The sequence below is a fragment of the Pelmatolapia mariae genome, unplaced genomic scaffold (assembly GCF_036321145.2).
Source record: "Pelmatolapia mariae isolate MD_Pm_ZW unplaced genomic scaffold, Pm_UMD_F_2 NODE_ptg000123l+_length_129325_cov_1, whole genome shotgun sequence".
NCBI classification, from domain to species: domain Eukaryota; kingdom Metazoa; phylum Chordata; class Actinopteri; order Cichliformes; family Cichlidae; genus Pelmatolapia; species Pelmatolapia mariae.
Genome location: NW_027051833.1, coordinates 31,255 through 49,215, shown reverse-complemented (window position 1 = coordinate 49,215; position 17,961 = coordinate 31,255). Strand labels below are relative to the sequence as shown.

Here is a 17,961-nt window from a genome sequence, read left to right as displayed (position 1 = left end):
AACTACTGGGAGTTGTGGGCGTGCACGAGATTTTGAGTTCGCGAGAGAAGAGTTTCCAGGCGTTTGGTTATCGACTCAAAACAGGTGCAGGTACTATTAAATTTTAACCGTCTCCCTGTCGATAAAATTACCAAATTTAAGTTGATGTTAATTGCGCAATATAGATGTTTTTTCGCTGGTTTATAGTTTATGTCAACTGTGGGTCGAAATGAAGGACTATTTCCGACCTCCGAACGAGCTACTTTGTGCTAACAGTCAGCCGTTAGCCAACTCCCGTGTTTTGCGCCATTTTTCTCCATGAGGATTAAAAAGGAGTGCAGTAATGACACACTGAGATTTTGCTCTTTGCATCAATGATACAAACGTGGTATACCAAAATCTCACACACCAAACTTATTGGTGAGGTTTTCGACACCTGAAACTCCTACCTAATCTTTGGTCACTCCTGTGACTCCCTTTACAGGCTAAATTCATGAACCTGAGTGGAGAGGGGAAAAAAAAAGATTTCGGACATAATAAGTGTGCCCCAAACGTGTTGGTATGTTAACTTAGGGACCAAAGATTTGTCGATTTTTAAAGTATCCAAACTGTAAAATATATCAGAGCTCTTTGAAAATAAGAAATGTGCTGTCGAAGCTCACTTTTTTGGAGTTACAATGTTCTATGTTTTTTTTTTTTTTTTTTTTTTTTTTTTTTAAAGAACATGTTTTGCTTTCTGTTTTTGTCAGTTCTGAGCAAGTCTCAGTTTGCCAAGATGGCAGATGCTGAGTTCGTCAAGAGGATATTGCGGGCTGTCCTCCAGTCCAGCAAAGACGGCGTGTCAATTGACAACCTTCAGTCAGAGTACCGGTCACTGTGTGGAGAGAACATCCCACTGGAGAAGCTGGCTTCTCAAAGCTCGAGGACTACCTCAGAAGCATTCCCTCCGTTGTGAAACTTGAGCACAGCATGGGTCAGGTGAGTGTATTGTTTAAAAAATGTTTTCCCTCTACACTACTGCCTCATCAAAGAACTGGGAGACTTATAACTGCTAGAAATTTTTATTAAACAAATTTTTATTAATCTTTTCCTTAGTTACAGTGCTTAGCTGCAGTGTATGAGGAGACTGCCAACATTGCTGAATTGGTTGCCAGGCAGAAAACCTCGAAGAAATCTGGTCGCTCCCAGCTTGTGAACTGCAAGATGAGATTCAAGCCTCCCAACGCATACATGCTCAATGGTAGGTGTTTCTTAGTTGGAACAACTAATTAATCATGGTCTCGTCTTAGACAGAGAAAAAAAATAGATTAATGTCATAATGATTGGGCAGGTTTTCATACACCGTATCTGTGGGGAAACATTGGTCATTATTTATATGGTTTGTTTTTCTTTCCTTGGTTTTAGTGAGGCCAAGGACTTCACTCCGCCAACCTTCAGCTCATAGTAAATGTTATTCACCAAAAAACCGTTCTTGGCCCTATGGTGGCTATAGAGGTTTCAGTGCCTCAGGGGACTACAGGTAAATAATATCTGCTTTATTTATTTATTTATTCAAGGAATTATAAGCAATAGTTAGACAATAGCTTTATGTAACTGTAATTTCAGCTTTGCAGAAATTCTTTGTCACACTCTGTCATACTCTTCCCAAATCTTCCCAAATGCTAGGAAGTTGGACCAAGGTTTAAGCTCCATCATACCAGTTGAACACCGACAACCAGCTCCTCAACCAGCTTTAAAACCAGCATGTGTTACACCTAACAGGTGAAGATACACTTGTGGGCAAATTAAACTTAAGCTGTCCTCAAAAAAATGTACTGTGTAATTTTAGTAATGTATAGCCTTTAAGAATCATAGCTACATGAATGCAAAATTCTGTGTCCTTACTCCAGTTATGATATTAGTTTAAACTAAAACATGGCCCAAGTAATCTTATATCAGCATTAAAGTCAGATTTGATGGCTTTGAAAATGTGACAAAACCAAGAAAAGAATAATTGAGAAACTTTTGAGTGAGACACCAGGCCAAGTTATTTAGCTTACTATTGAATGAAAAACAATATCACTGTTGAATGACAGCTTATTGTTATGAAGTCACATTGTGCTGTAAGATATCTATGTTGCTAACAGGAAAGAGAAGAACTTGATGAACTCCAAAAACTCCAAAGGTATTTGAGATTTTTCTTTTCTTTTTTTTTTCTTCTGATAGCACAACTTTCTAAGTTAAATCCAAGTATAGCAAGAGTTACACAAATATAGTGCTTTTACATATATCTGCTTTTAAACTGCTCTTTGGGCATATTTTTACATCTTTTCAAGTCAGGCTTGGTAATGTATTACTAAAGAAAAGTACAAACAGTACCAAGCTTGTTAGTAAAGTGAATTTGGCTGTGCAGCATCACAATATATCACTCTTGTGATATGGGGCGATCGTGGCTGAAGAGTTGGCAGTTTGTCTTGTAATCGGAAGGTTGCCAGTTCGAGCCCCGGCTTGGACAGTCTCAGTCGTTGTGTCCTTGGGCAAGACACTTCACCCGTTGCCTACTGGTGATGGCCAGAGGGGCGCGATATGGCAGCCTCGCTTCTGTCAGTCTGCCCCAGGGCAGCTGTGGCTACAACTGTAGCTTGCCTCCACCAGTGTGTGACTGTGAGAGTGAATGAATAGTGGAATTGTAAAGCGCTTTGAGGGTCTTGAAAAGCGCTATATAAATGCAATCCATTATTCTTGTATTTAGCTGCACAGATGACAGTTTAACCAGCACCATATTGAAGTGTTTGACTTTTTATCAGCTATAGTGCTCAGGACAATGCATGGTCACAATAATCATAGGATCTGAAATGAAACAAAGTTTTGCTCTAGTACTAATGATTGATTTAATAAGTTAATACAGCATATATATAAAGATTAACAACAAACAGCAGTGCTCTGCTTTTGAGACTGGCTTGTATCAAAGTGTATTTACTTAATTTCTATCTTTTCAAACATTTTTCAGAAGTGAACCTACAGCGAGTATCTATTCCCAGCCAATCCCAGGTACGGTCTGTTGCTGTTAATTTTGTCAATATTAGAATATAAAGTGTGCTCTTTAGATGGTCAGGACAATCTTAATACTTCTGAGTAAATAAATACACTTAGAATCCATATTTATACTCTTTCAGTTAAACTATTTGATCACTGAAGGCACATCAGATGCTTTCTGTTTAAGAAAACAACTTTTGCATAGTTTTGATAATATGGTATAGTAGAAAGTTTTAACCCATAGGTGGCAATACAACACATGATCGTTCAAATCCCTCCATGCAGGATAGTGAGTATGACGTGGAGCTGGTGCAGAGTCAAATAAGTCAGCTCCTGGAGAAGTACTACAGTGGACTGTGGATGTCAAAACTCTCAGAACTCTATTGTGATATGTTCAGTCAGAACCTCCATCCTCAGGTGCTCAGGGACATGGTAAAGTGGACACACGTGTGTATGGTAAGTTGAGTTTTTTGTTTTTTTGTTCTTTTTAATGTCTTGTTTTATGTTAGGTTGTAAACCCAGTGACCGTTTTCAATTTCACACTCAGTTCTGCAGTCTCAGAATCAATTATTTTGAAAACTTGTAGTTTAAAATGCCAAAAAAGGATTAGTAAGGGTGGTTGTGGAGGTATCGTGATGCTTTTTAAAAAAAGTACTTTTAGTCAAGTTTTTTTTTTTTTTTTAACAAACTCTTAGGAAGTGATAGTATTTTCAGTTGAAATCGTTACCAGTACTAGTTTTCAGACCTATAGCAAAGGAAAAAGTTATGCTATGCCTCAGAGTTGTTGAAGCTAGCTTAAGAGAGGTGGCAGTCAATGAGCAGCAGTATGGCTTCATGCCAGAAGAGTGCACTAGAAGGAGCTTCACCGTGTCTCTGTGGATGTAGAGAAAGCATATGATAAGGTGCCAACTAACTATTGTATTGCACGAGGAAGTCAGGAGTGGCAAGGAGAAGCATGTGAGGTGGTGTAGGATATGTATGCGGACACTGAAATGGTGGTGAGGTGTGTAATGGGAGTGACAGATGGGTTCAAGATGGGGATGGGATTACATCAGGGATCAGCTCTGAGTCCCTTCTTGCTTGCGGTGGTGATGGGCAGGTTGACAGATGAGGTCAGGTAGGAGTTTCCCTGGACTTTGCAATGTCATCTGTGAGCACCAATCTGTAGTAAAAGTAGCGAGCAGGTGAAGGAGAGTCTGGATAGATGGCGGTATGCACTGGAGTGAAGAAGAAAGTTGGAAGCGAGACAGAATACACACGTATAAAATGAGAGGGAGGTAGCAGAGTTTAAGATGCTCCGAATTTCACTGGGAATGACCAGGATAGACAAGATTAAAAATGAGTCAAAGTTTGAGGAGACAAAGTTTGAGGCAAGGTTGAGATGGTTTGGAAGTGTGCAAATGAGGTATAGTGGATTTATTAGACAAAGAATTTTAATGGAGCTGCCAGGCAGGAGTACATTTAAGATTCCTGGATTTAATGAAGGAGGTCATGGAGAAGGTTAGAATGACAGAGAAGGGTGTTAGAGATGGGGTAAGTTGGAGGTGTGTTGCTGTCTTTGATTGTATGCTTAACGGCTTTATTTAAGATTTTCTATTTTTTGTGTGTCTCATTTATCTTCTTCCAAAGGTGGAGCAACTTTCCACCAACCGAGCCGACCGGCTGGTCTACCCTCCTCTGCCTACCAAGAAATCTCCTGGTTCTTTAAAGAGCACCACCAGCACTCCACAAGCATCGCCCAACAATTTAAGCACTACCAGCACACATTTTTCTTCATGTCCCTCAACACCTGAAAGCCCTTGTACACAAGTTACATTCAGTCCCACTTCTGATTCTACACCATGTCCTCCATCAAAACCGTGTGCTGTTGTCTCAGCTGATGTTCGTCAGAAAATAAAGGAGCTCCTTTCCAAATACAGCCAGGGTCTGTGGGCCCATGCTTTGCCCAAACTTTTTATGGACACATACAAGGTGCCATTCCCTGAGCATGTGCTGGACAACTTGTCTCTTTTGCTTGATATATGCAATGTGGAGTACCCCTTGCCACATGACAAGAAGAAGGTAAGAGATTGATGCAGTGTAGGTGACGTATTAGTTGAGTAAACAGCAGTAGGCATTCTGATGGGTAACACAGAAACTGTAGGGGTGAAAATGGTGATTGTTTGCAGCTAAAACAACAATGATTCTAACAATGGTTATGTTTTCGTTCTTTCCTGTGATCAGGCCATCCTCTACAAATCAAGCAGAGCAGACATAAAACCCACAGACGGTCGAGAAACCAGCAGGGTATAAGGCATCCTCTTCCTTCTGGTCTGAAGGTCCTGAGTCCTGTGGTTCCTCCCTCTTTAGTTCTTCCCTCAGTGCAATACCCATCAGTGCTGGTTACTGAAGTCAAGACCACCAATGCCGTTACTGTAAGGTGAGACAGACTTTATTAATGCAGACATTTTTGTACTTCTTAATGCATTATTAAATCTAAAAAATAATTTAAACTCAGTCAACAAAATGGAAGAGAAAAATGTAAAACCTTTGAAAAATAATTTTGTTCAAATCTTTCAATGTGAAATATACCCGGTAGTCATAAGTCAGAGACTTTTAATCAGGCAGTTCAGTAGTGAAATGAGTGTATGAATTTTAATCAAGGATTCCATGCTGCAGAAGAAACTTCTCATCCAGTAAATACAAGTTTGAGTCAGTGCACCAGACAGCATTTGTGTGGCCAGTATAGGACATACAAACATATAATATAGTAAAGTATAAACATACCGTGGTTCAGGGGGTTGGGAAGCTCATCTTGTAACTGGAAAGTTGCCGGTTCGATCCCCAGCTCTGTCTGTCTTGGTTGTGTCCCTGGGCAAGACGCTTCACGTACCGCCTACTGGTGATGGCCAGAGGGGCCAATGGCGCAATATGGCAGCCTCGCTTCTGTCAGTCTGCCCCAGGGCAGCTGTGGCTACAACTGTAGCTTGCCTCCACCAGTGTGTGAATGTGAGAGTGAATGAATAGTGGAATTGTAAAGTGCTTTGAGGGTCTCGAAAAGTGCTATATAAATGCAATCCATTATTATTATTATTATTATTATTATTATTATTACATAATATCAATTCAGTTTGTCCTCCATGTCTTTTTTTGTGTTTGTTTGTTTGGGATTTATTATGACTAAAATCATGTCTTGCAACCTTCATTATTTGGATTTAATTTGAAAATACAAAAATGTTTTCCCCCACAGTAAGTTATGACAAATTGAATATATGTGAAGTGATAAATCTCTCTGTCTTCAGGTATGTAGGTGAGAACTACTCCAACGCCCAGGAAGCCATGGAGGATGCCATGCAATGCTTTTACAGCCAAAGCTCCATTCAGCATCCTGTGTCTAATCCCATTGTTGGTCAGCTTGTAGCCGTCAGAGGTGAGGATGGAGCTGAGATGGCCAGAGGACAGGTCTTAGAGGTCACAGGCCCCAACAAGGTCAAGGTAAATTTCTTGAATTTATTTATTTTTAACCGTATTTCTGTGCTAGTGTGTTTACAAGTCTTAAAAGTCCTAAATGTTTTATTTTTAAAATATTTAGTTGCACCCACTACAATTTGAGTCACCCTGAGAGTTTCTGACACACAATGTCACTGTTTTTGTTGTTGTTGCTTTTTAATCCCCTTTATTTGTTTCAGTAAATTATATTGATAGAGCCAAGCTTTTTAATTTGGCTAAACCATCAGGCAGTTTTTAAGTGTAAGAGCATTTAACTGTCCAAAAGTCTTGATCCATGTCTCATTTCTCTATATTTTGCTGGGAAATCAGAGATGGTGGCAGTGATTTATGAAACATGAATAGAGCTAAAGCATATAAAGTTGGAAAGTCAATATTGTTATGCTCACATGTTACTCTTTAACACAGATTGAACTCTGTTTCTTGGAATTTCTTTAAGTGGTGCTCAGGAAGAGTTCTCCAGGCATTTGAAGGTCATTCAAAGCTCTTCTTTTTGTTTCATTCTCAGTCTAGATGATCCCACACATTGGTGGATTAAAATCTAATGGTACTACTGTTTCCCTTTCTTAAGAATTAGTTTAAGTAGATAAGTTTGATAGTGTGGCTGTTAGTCTATGTAAATAAAAAAAAAAAAATGCAAGTTTAAGGACAAGTGGCCTACGAAAGTGGCATGCTCACGCAAATTAAGATATGCAACATGGTTTGCTTTGAAAGTGTTTTAACCTTGACACACTGGAATATTTGTATTTGCATGGGTTTCTCAAGTTTCTCACGATACAAAGAAATTTGAATTTATGGTTTTGTCTCTGTATTATCCCTGCAATGGACTGTACCACATCCCTCACACTTAAGACAGCTGTGATATGCTGTAGCACACTTATGACCCTAAGCATTCATAGATTCATGCATTTGTATGTCGTGTTCTTAACACTAACTTCCAGGATTTCGAACTTGTTGAAAGTGTCATTTTGACCTCTCTTGCAACAAAAAAATGTATTTCCCTCTGATTAGTTCTCCATACTGTGCACTCTGTTGCGTTCAGCTGTGGTTTCTTCGCTGCTCTGTACAGTCAGTAAAATGGCCAGTTCTCCACTGGCACACACTCCCACCTCTTACCCACTCTGCTTTAGTTCAGAATCCCATGCTCACCTTGGCAGTAATTTTTTTTTAATTTTTATTTTATTTTTTATCTAAATATGTATGCAGATACTAACATCTGTCTAGCTCTGGCTCATGTTATAGCAGCCTTCATGTCAAAACAGTTGTTTAAAATTCAGCACACCTAGGAATTCAGTATGTGATGAATAAGCCCTGTGTAGGAATATGAGATGATGGGGTTTTATTTTCAGAGAGGTAAAATGATTTTTTTTTTTCTTTTTCTTTTTTTTTAAATGCCAAGGGGTTAAAATGACCCCTTCTGTGGTTCTAATGTTAAACTAAACCAACTTTATGTACACTCTTACTTAGAAAGAGTGCATTCTTACTTTTGAAAATTAATGCTTTGTATGTTGTTGTTTTTTTTATTGTAAGTTCAGTCTCAACATGTGTGAGACTGATGTTTAAGCTCCATCACAATACAGTGTCTATTAAAAGGTCTCCAAAAGTCTTATAATATTTAACGTGTGTGTGTGTGTGTGTGTGTGTGTGTATATACGTAGACATGTGAAACCAAAGAACCTCTCTGTGTGTCTGTCAGGCTTACTACATGGACTATGGCTTCTCTGTAGAGACTAACATGAAAAATCTGCTGGAACTACACAGGACTTTCTTTCCCTGCCCTTTCAAGCCACTAATGTTCAGCTTGCAGGTATGTAGAACATTAGGAAATTCTGTTTGACTGTTGTATACAGACCAAACTCAATCTCTAGATAAAGAAGGAAATGTTTTTAGGAGTCACTGTTACCCTGATGCTCTTGCCGTCATCTTCATCTTTTTCTGTTTCTTTACTATCCTCCTGTCAGGCCTAGAAGGATTCAGCTCCCATCCATTGGTGCTCTCGCTTATGGATAATGTGGCAGTTGGAAAGATCCTGCTGATGGAAACATTAGAGCCATGCCAAGAGAGTGAAGTACCTACAGCAGTACTTTATGATACTTCACAGGATGACGACCTCAACATCAACTCCGCCTGCCTGAAGGCTCTACAGGACAAGACCATGAACAACCCTCTGTCTGTAGGTTTACGTGTGGGGAAGAGTTAGATTTGTAATTATTTTCCCTCCCCTTTTCATATTTTCCTTATAAACTCAACATAACCACTAAGTGGTGCTGTGTTACCCGTACTTTATTGTGTCTTATGTTACAGTAGGGGTGTGTGTTTGCGTGTGTGGGAGGTTTGGAAATTGCAGTTTTATATTCAGCTGGGAGCAAAGTGATTTGTTAGCCCTCAGGCAGAGCTTGATGCTTGTTATTTTTCCTGAGAAACACATGTGTTACTTAATTTAAAAATGCAAGAGTACACAAATAACTTTGGGAGTGCAGCAAAACTTTCATTATCTTTATTGTAGTTTTTATGTATTGTAGTAATAAAACTGCTTTTTAAAATGAGTTCATTATGCTTCAATAAATGAATCTGGGTTTCATTTATTGAAGCGTAATGCACTCATTTTAGCTCATTAAATAGCCAGAAATAATATGAAAATGCAAAGACTGTTTTGTGTGTGAGACTCTAATCATTAGCATCATTGCTGCATCACACAAGTTTTTGATGACTTCTAATATGATATTGTTGCCTGTAGGTAAATGTTACCTATCAGGATGTGTCTGTCACAAATGTGTGTCAAGATGGCACCTTGTACTGCCAGCTCCCTTCCCGTGGAACTGCAAGACTGAGCAAGTTACTAGAAGAAACAGAGGCCTACTTCATTTCCCAGGTATATAACACTTTATAGTACATACATTCATGGAAGAGTGGAAGAAAGTGGAATAAGGCCATTTCCACATACTACGTGTGCAGGATTGTATTTTTCGGCATGTGTTTTTGTGAGAAGTTATAAACAGCTGATAGTGTAGTGATAAAGATAAGGAGGGAAAAATACATTCCCCATACTGGGCCTCAGGGACAACGAGGTTTTTGTACAGTTGTTGTACCTGACATTGGCTGTTTAAATTTCTTTTCAGAAGCATGCATTTATTTTAAATACAAAGAACAATGAATGCAGAAAACATCGTCTTTAAAAGAATGTTCTTGTTGGAGGTTTTCCCTTAAGGATGACCTTTGAGCACGAATGGCTTCCTTTCTTTTTTTGTGTGCCTGTCTTTATCTCCTTGACAGTGCATTTGATCCCTGCCACAGACTTCAGACACTTTTGTCATTTACTCGGTTTTATTCATTATTTGTACTTCTCTCAGATATGAGTTCCTTGCAATTGCCGTTTCACCTGTGGAATGGGCGAAGCTTTCTAACACTGTTACATTTTTACATGTTAAAATTTTTTTTCTTTCCCCTTCTTACTAGATGACATCTGAGTTCCTGGTGTCTAGGCCCTTCATTGGCAAGTTCTGTCTAGCTCGCTACAAAGGAAAATGGGCCAGAGTGGAGGTAGGAAACAAATATTGGCAATGTATTTGTTTGAAGACTTAAAAATAATTTAAAGAAATATTTTGAGGATGTCAAAAATCATGACCAGTAAGTTTTGTTTTGTTGTTTGTTTTGTCTTCGTCGTCTTCGTCGTCGTCGTCTTCTTCTTCTTTCGTCTTCTTCTTCTTCTTCTTCGTCTTCGTCGTCTTCTTCGTCTTCTTCTTCGTCGTCTTCGTCTTCTTCTTGGAAATTTGGCACCAAATTAAATTTTGTTGCTTTTATTTTTAGATCACCAACATGTACGGTAACAGAGTGATGGAGATTTCCTTCATTGACTTTGGTGTCCCAGCAACAGTAGAACTCACTGATCTTCGGGAGATCCCCCCTCTTTTTTTGAAAGACTTCATCATCATCCCACCACAGGTTAGTTACTTGTGTTTGTTCTAGGTGATGGAGAACTCAGTGGTCAGACAGGCTTCACGAGTCTTGTAACACATGTAAAGGTTTGTAATTGTGTCTTCCCCAGGCTATTAAATGTCGCCTAGCTGACCTTCCTGTTCCTGAGGGAGACTGGAGCCAAGAAGCCATTCTGTGGGTGAAGGAGGCTGTTATGGGCTCTGAAGCCTGTAAAATGAAGGTAATATCTACATCAAAAAATAGACTGGGTAAATGCTGCTGATAATAAAATCTTCACTTTGAAGCACAGTAACTTGTAATTGCATTCTGGAATAATGGCCAGTGTGAAAGACCGGAGTGATTTTTGACAAATTGTCAGGTTAATGGAATGAAGTATCTCTAAACAGGAAAGATTTGACTGTTGAGACATACCATAACCAGCATTGGTAGTGGAAGAACTATGGACAGCATCTACTGTCATTGGTCTAAGGATCCACTAGGGCTGGGCGATATGGCCTAAAATCCATATCACGGTATAATTTGAAGCATGTGCGGTAACGATATATATCGTGATATATTCTTTTCTGTATAACGTATTTTACACACTATAAGGCACACTTAAAATCCTTTAATTTTCTCAAAAATCGACAGTGCGCCTTATGTATGAATTCTGGTTGTGCTTACTGACCTTGAACTGATTTTATGTAGTACACGGCGCGCAGAAATCTGTCAAGAAATGTTTTAGTACGACTTTGGTAAGCTATGAATGCACACCGTTTGATGGCTGGTCGAAGCATTAAGGCTGCCGTAGTCAGGAGCCTCGTGAAGTAATCTGGGTCCAAAACGCCGTCTGCTTGAGGTCTCAAAGTAAAACAAACACTGCGGCACACTGAGAGTTAAAAACTGTCTAAATTCTTTCATTTTTAATAAAATGATCAGCGTTGCTGCTTTACCAGGTGTAGCAGTTAAGTTTAACATCCAGGCATCCATGAAAACAGAATTTATTAAATTCAACGGAGTTAGATGTTAGCAGGAAGTTAGCTCGCTAGTTTCCACCTAAACATGATATGCCATGTTCTGACTGAGAGATTTCTGAAAAAATTAAATCGTACAGCTCTGCTGTCACTTCCAACATATATGAAGAGAGAAAACTAAACAGCAGTGACGTTTGTAGGGTTACTGAAGTCAGACTAGCTGGTATATAATGATGTCCTATGCGATTGCTAGTAAAACAGCTACGTTAGCATAACATTAGCACAGTGAAGCTGGAGGATGAACGCTAACTTTTTTCCACTTGATAAAAGTTAACGTGAGGGTTTCTGGTGGTTAGGGACACATGCAATTGCATGGCAGGATGTTATAAACGGACCAAACTTCAGTTAGAACAACTGAGATAATCCATCCACAATACAAAGTTAGTCATTAATATACTGCAACAACATGGGAATAGAGCAGCTGCGAGAGAATTCAGCATTAATGAATCAATGGTACGGAACTTGAGGAAGTTTTTGGCTTTCCCCATATTCCAAAAGTGCTTAGTCTCTTTGCTATTACTGTCGCCCGGCATAATTTGCAGATGATGTTGTTTGCAGCTGCTGCAATGCTTTCGACCAAAACAGGCGCAGCTTGATGACACCATCAGCATGCGCTATCGCGGTAGAGTGGTATAGTCAAAATCTCTACCGTTGGCCAAATTTATATAGTTTCTACCATATACCGTTTATACCGCCCACCCTAGGATCCACAAACCATGAACTTCTAATGGATGTTGAGAATGTGTTGGACCAAATATGATTTGTGTTGGCTCTTTCACTCAAAATGCACAAAATAAAGGATCTGCTGGCACTGTAATTAGTGCTGTTCATCACAGGGCAAATCACAGGTCTTGTAGGTTCTAACAGTGTGGTAGACTTACGGTTGTCGTATTTTGATTCATTAGTAGATGTGCAGTTAAGTATCAGTTGACTCCAAAGTGCAACTGTGTAAAGCAGTCACGATAAATGTAAGCTCTCAATTTGTACATTTTGTCCATGTATTCTTTTAACAATTCTTTTCATTTTCAGATCTTGAAACTAAACCAGGACACAAAGGACACACTTGTCTATATGTATCTTTTCACTGGCGTTGACGGTCAGCAGTTGGACGAGAGCATCAACCATCACTTGGCCCAGTCAGAGTTGTGGAAGAAGCTCACAATGCAGAACAATAACACAATCACCAGTTGCAACATGAATACAGGTAATGGTGCACATCATAAACATTCTGGGTGTGAAATACTTCCCACCAGCAGTCAACATTTGACCTGAAACTTTTATTTTTTTTATTTTATTTTTTTTTTATTTAAGCACATAATCTCTAATATAAGAGTGATGGCATTTAATTGTTAAAAGCTCAGTGCTTTTTTGAATTGGGTGCTGTTTAAACTTGTAGGTCTCACTCCTGTGATGGAGAGGTCGTCTCTCAGCAGCTCAGTCTCGAATCCTACAGATCCCACTGTGAAGGCTTCACCCCAGCTACGTCACATAGCAGGGGGCGGGGATGCTCCCACCAAAACTCAGACGCAACTACTTCAGCTGCCACCTCTGCTGGATCTCCCCTTGGTGCGTGAAGATGAGATAACCTTCTATTTGGAGTAAAAGATGGCTGCAAGAATAGTAGTCTCAAGCACACAGCCCTAAATGCTTTTGTTCCCAGGGGAAGCCAATCAGAAAAAAGTTGGTTTAAAAGGGAGCATGGTGAAGCCAAAGTGGTTTGTTTCAGAGAGAATAAACTGAAGTTCATCAGGGCTTAGTTTAAAATAAAACAATTGTTTTGCATGGTGAAACATGCAGTTACTCTACTACAGTCCAACAATAAAACTGTAACATTGAAGCATTAAAAAAGGAATAGAATTGGTCCAGTTTAAAGTTCAACATAATCTTGCTTTTCAAATTTGTCCAAAGTATGGTGTGTGTGTGTGTGTGTGTGTGTGTGTGTGTGTGTGTGTGTGTGTGTGTGTGTGTGTGTGTGTGTGTGTGTGTGTGTGTGTGTGTGTGTGTGTGTGTGTGTGTGTGTGTGTGTGTGTGTGTGTGTGTGTGTGGGCAATTTCTCACATTGGTTTACAGATTATGGCCAAATTAAATTTGTAAAGAATATGGGTTTGGGTTGTTCCAGACCCAAAACAGCTGGAGTACCAAGAAGTAATTTTCCTTGTCCTCTTCTTTCAGCCTGGTCAGAATATAGATGTGTTCGTACCAGTGGCATGCCACCCTGGTTACTTTGTGCTGCAGGCTTGGCATGACCTGCATAAGCTGGTGGTGTTGATGGGGGAGATGATGCTTTATTACAACCAGACAGGGAAGACCAACCCAACCACCACCATCCAGAAAGGAAACATCTATGCTGCCAAGATAGACAAAAAGTAAGTTGACACATGGCTGCTAAAGGTCTGTCAGTTTTTTCAAAACAAATCAACTACTTCACTTATTCTCTCTCCTTCCCTAACACATTGTTGTCTTCTCCAAAATTATTAAAGATATTCTTAAAGAATTCTTCCTTTATAAGTTTATATTAGGAGGAAAACCTTCAACTGCTTTACTGTGTGATGCCAAGGTTCACAGTTTAAAATCAATAAGTTGCTATTGTGTCAGGGTCAATGGCTTAACTGATGCTTACCTGTATCTAGTTGGCACCGTGTGAAGGTGAAGGGGAGTCTTTCCAATGGCTTGGTGTCTGTCTACCAGCTGGACTACGGTAAGCATGAGCTGGTCCACAGTACGCTCATCAGGCCCTTAATAGAGGAGTTCAGACAGCTGCCCTTTCAGGCTATGACTGCACAACTTGCAGGTGAGTTATCCTCTTCATTTAGCTTCACTGGTTCACATGCATTTAAATATATATAATTTAAGACTCATCAATTAATGCTCCACTGTATAGAGCAGGGCGATATGGCCAAAAATATTTATCACGATATACATTTGAAAATTTGTGATAACGATATAACTGACACTAAACAAAATACTTTACAACTCCACAACTTTATTAGTGCAAAAAAACCCATCAGTGTATTTTCACTTAAACAAGCAGCTGTTTTTCATGTGCATTAAAGTTATATAAAAAAATTAACAGTGCAAATGCAAATTCCTTGCTGACAGTTTAACCAAAAGGCATTTCCAGTGGAAATTGGCCGACATATCCTCAGCATAACCATGTATAATATCCACAAAACTTAAAGAGGTTCTACACACACAATACAGTAATATTATGTTGAAGCACAGTACTTATCACTCCGCGAGGCTCCTGCCTACGATGGCCGTAATGCTCCGACAATCCATCAAGCGGTGCGGCTTCATAGCTTAGCAAAGTCGTATTAAAACATTTAACAGATTTTCGAGCGCCGTGTACCACATAAAATCGTTTCGAGGTCAGTAAACACGACCAGAATTCATACATAAGGGGCACTGTTGATTTTCAGAAAAATCAAAGGATTGATTTTAAGTATGCCGTATTTTCTAAAAAAACAAGGTAATAATGACAGCCCGCTAGCATTCTCTACCAAAAATAGTCCTTTGTTGTGTATCTGACGGATGAAAGCTAAACCAGTTCCACACCACTGAAGTTGCAGCAATTTTACAAACCAATTCTGGTTAATCTTTTTCATTCAATGATCTGCTTTCGCCCTTCTCGTTCTCCGTCGCTACCGTGCTTTTTTTCGCCATGTGCGTATGAAAACAAAGGCACTGCGCATGCGCGTTGTACCCATATTCTATCGCGATATTTCATTTTCTTATCGTTGCCCAACATTATACCGGTATTACTGTGAACGGTATGATATGGTCCAGCCCTACCACTGTATTTGTGATTTTCATAGTTTTTGCAGCAATCTAATGCAGTTTTTATATGTTGTCGTTAGCAACAAAACCATCATGTGAAATAGTATGCAGAGTGTTTACGGACGAGAAGCTAAAAAGAGCCGTCAGGTGCTAAAAAATAAACCGGAGAACAGGCTTTTCCCTGCAGCACGCAGTGTAATAAATACAAAAGAAAATACAAAGAAAATTGTGGCAGTTTCAACTTATGTAACTCTCGACTCCCAGTACACGACGCCCAGCTGAAAACACTTCACGCAAGTAGAGCTGCCCGAGACTCACAGAATTTACAGAAAATGTAAAATTTTTGATATATATCGCTCGTTGTCGGGATGATAAATGTCTTATATCGGGATATGAGATTGTGGTCATATCGCACAGCCCTAGGTACAATTACAATGTCTACCATGGAATAGCAAAATTCTGTTGTTTGAGGGTTAGCTGCCATCTGAAACCTGGAATGTCCTTCATGGGACTGCTTGCCACTTGCAAAGAAGTGTTCAACAAGCAAATCTTGTTGCATATGACTTAATTTGACGGCCCAACTTAGTATCCAATCAATCAATTTATTTATAAGCACTTTTAAAAACAACAGTTTGACCAAAGTGCTGAACATTTTAAAAAGGTAAAAAGTAGAACAAACACAAAGAACAAAACAAAAACTCAGTCAAAATTAAAAGCTAGTGAGTAAAGATGTGTTTTCAGGCAGGTTTTAAAGATGTCGAATGTTGGAGAGATCTTAGTATGAAGAGGCAGACTGTTCCAAAGTTTGGGCGCCGCAATTGCAAAGGCCTGTTTTAGCCTGCTTCTAGGAAAACCAGAAGCAACTTACTAGCTGACTGAGAGTTCTATTTGGAGGTTTTGTTAGTTGAAAGATTAGAGAGGTATGACGGAGATAATCCATCCATCCATCCAAACATAGTCACTACTAACATTCAATATAGTGGAAGCCAAAATGCAAAAGGCCGTGGGGGGGTGTTGTAGTAGACATGTCCATGTTTTATATGAAATCTGTGGTGTACACATACTAGTTGTTTCCTTTTCCTGATCACACAGGTGTAACACAGCACCAATGGTCAGAGGATTCCTCGATGTTATTCAGAAATCATGTAGAGAATCGTGCACTGGTCGCAGTGGTGGACAGTGTGCAAGATGTGTCGGAGGTCAAAGGTGAGCCTTGGGAGCGCAGGTTGACAGTTTACCTAGTGGACACCACAGTGGATGATCAGGACCTTTGGATCCACACAGTTATGACTGCGATTGATGCCGAGCTGTCTTGAACTTCCTAGAATGGAAACGCAACATGGGGATAAATGTCATTTGTTCTGTTTCAGTGTTCTTCAATCTGTACGAAGACTTTTGAGATTTGGTAGGGTCACAGTCTTGAGGTTAATAAAAAAAAGTCCTGCATTTTTTTCTTTTGGTTCTAGTTAAGCCATGTGTTCTTTATTGCATGTTTTGCTTTTTCTTTAAGCTGAGCTGACTTTGCAGAGTTTGATATTGCAGTGAATGCAGCTGTTTATTTATATAATATATAAATAAACAGCAATTTCTTGTAAGCAGATTCTTGCAAGTGTGATGTGTATTTTCAAAATATAGAAAGTAAGTACCATATAAAGATTTCAAGTTTAACCTCTGCCTTCCAGTATCATTTTGTATACTGGCCAATATAGTTTTAACATTGTAAAGTTAGTGTTTGCACATTTAACCCCTGATTTCACTTTTACATTTCACATTTCTACCTTTCTTCTAACCTTTAAAGGCACCTTTGTCAAGCGAAAGAGTTGTCTAGTAAGTTAGAAATATGTTTTGTAATATTAAAGGAGCTCAGATTATTCATGTCCAGTTATTTAAAATAGGTAACGGATAACAGGTATCGATCTTAGTCCTACATAATGTCTGTGTAATCAAGTAAACATCTGTCATGCTACCCTGACCTGACTTTAACTGCACTACAAACGTCTTCAAGTAGCTTTAAAAAGAAAAAAACTAATAAAATTAATATACATGAAATACAGTAATATTCCCTTTAAAGTAAATAATGTTCAGAGTGAGCTGCCTTGGGAGAGTGCTGCTTGTTTATCAGGTGCTTATTAAACAGCTTTGAGTTTTGCTACATAATATTTAACATTATTATTAGTATTATTATTATTATTATGATGAATGTATTTAATCACCAAAGTAGAAAATAAAAAAACTTTGTCCTTTTAACTGCAGATTTCCCCCCACACACACACACACTTATTATGAACTGTAGCTTCACCTACGTTAAAATGAGTATTTTAAACAGTTTTATTTTGCTGTCTGTACAAACTGAATCTGACTGAATTATAATTTCACAATTTTAATGGATTTGAGTGGACTTAAGTTGTCAGTATTAGAAGAATACTGTAACGTGTCCGAACAAACATCTGCTGTTACTCCACTTATTATTCTACACAGTGTTTTAAATAAAAGTTCTTTTTAACAGACAGTCATCTGTCTGCGCTTTAGCCAACCTAAATTTAAATTGGTGCTTATTGCAGAACCAACATAAACTGATTTGCTCACTGTACTTGTAAGAATACAATAACTTATTGCACAGTAAAATAATAGGGATCCAGAGTCCAGCACTTAAGCGGTTAACAGTCACCAAACTAACCGATATCCTACCCAGACTCCTGCAGCTCGAATGTAAACCATAAACGTTATCGTGAGCTACGCTACATAGTGAACCATT

The 17,961-nt window shown here is 39.0% G+C and overlaps 1 pseudogene; it reads left to right on the top strand.

Moving 5' to 3' along the window:
* The first annotated feature begins 754 nt into the window (after nucleotides 1-754).
* On the top strand, nucleotides 755-16,531 carry LOC134622669 (tudor domain-containing protein 7B-like; annotated as a pseudogene).
* The last annotated feature ends 1,430 nt before the right edge of the window (nucleotides 16,532-17,961 follow it).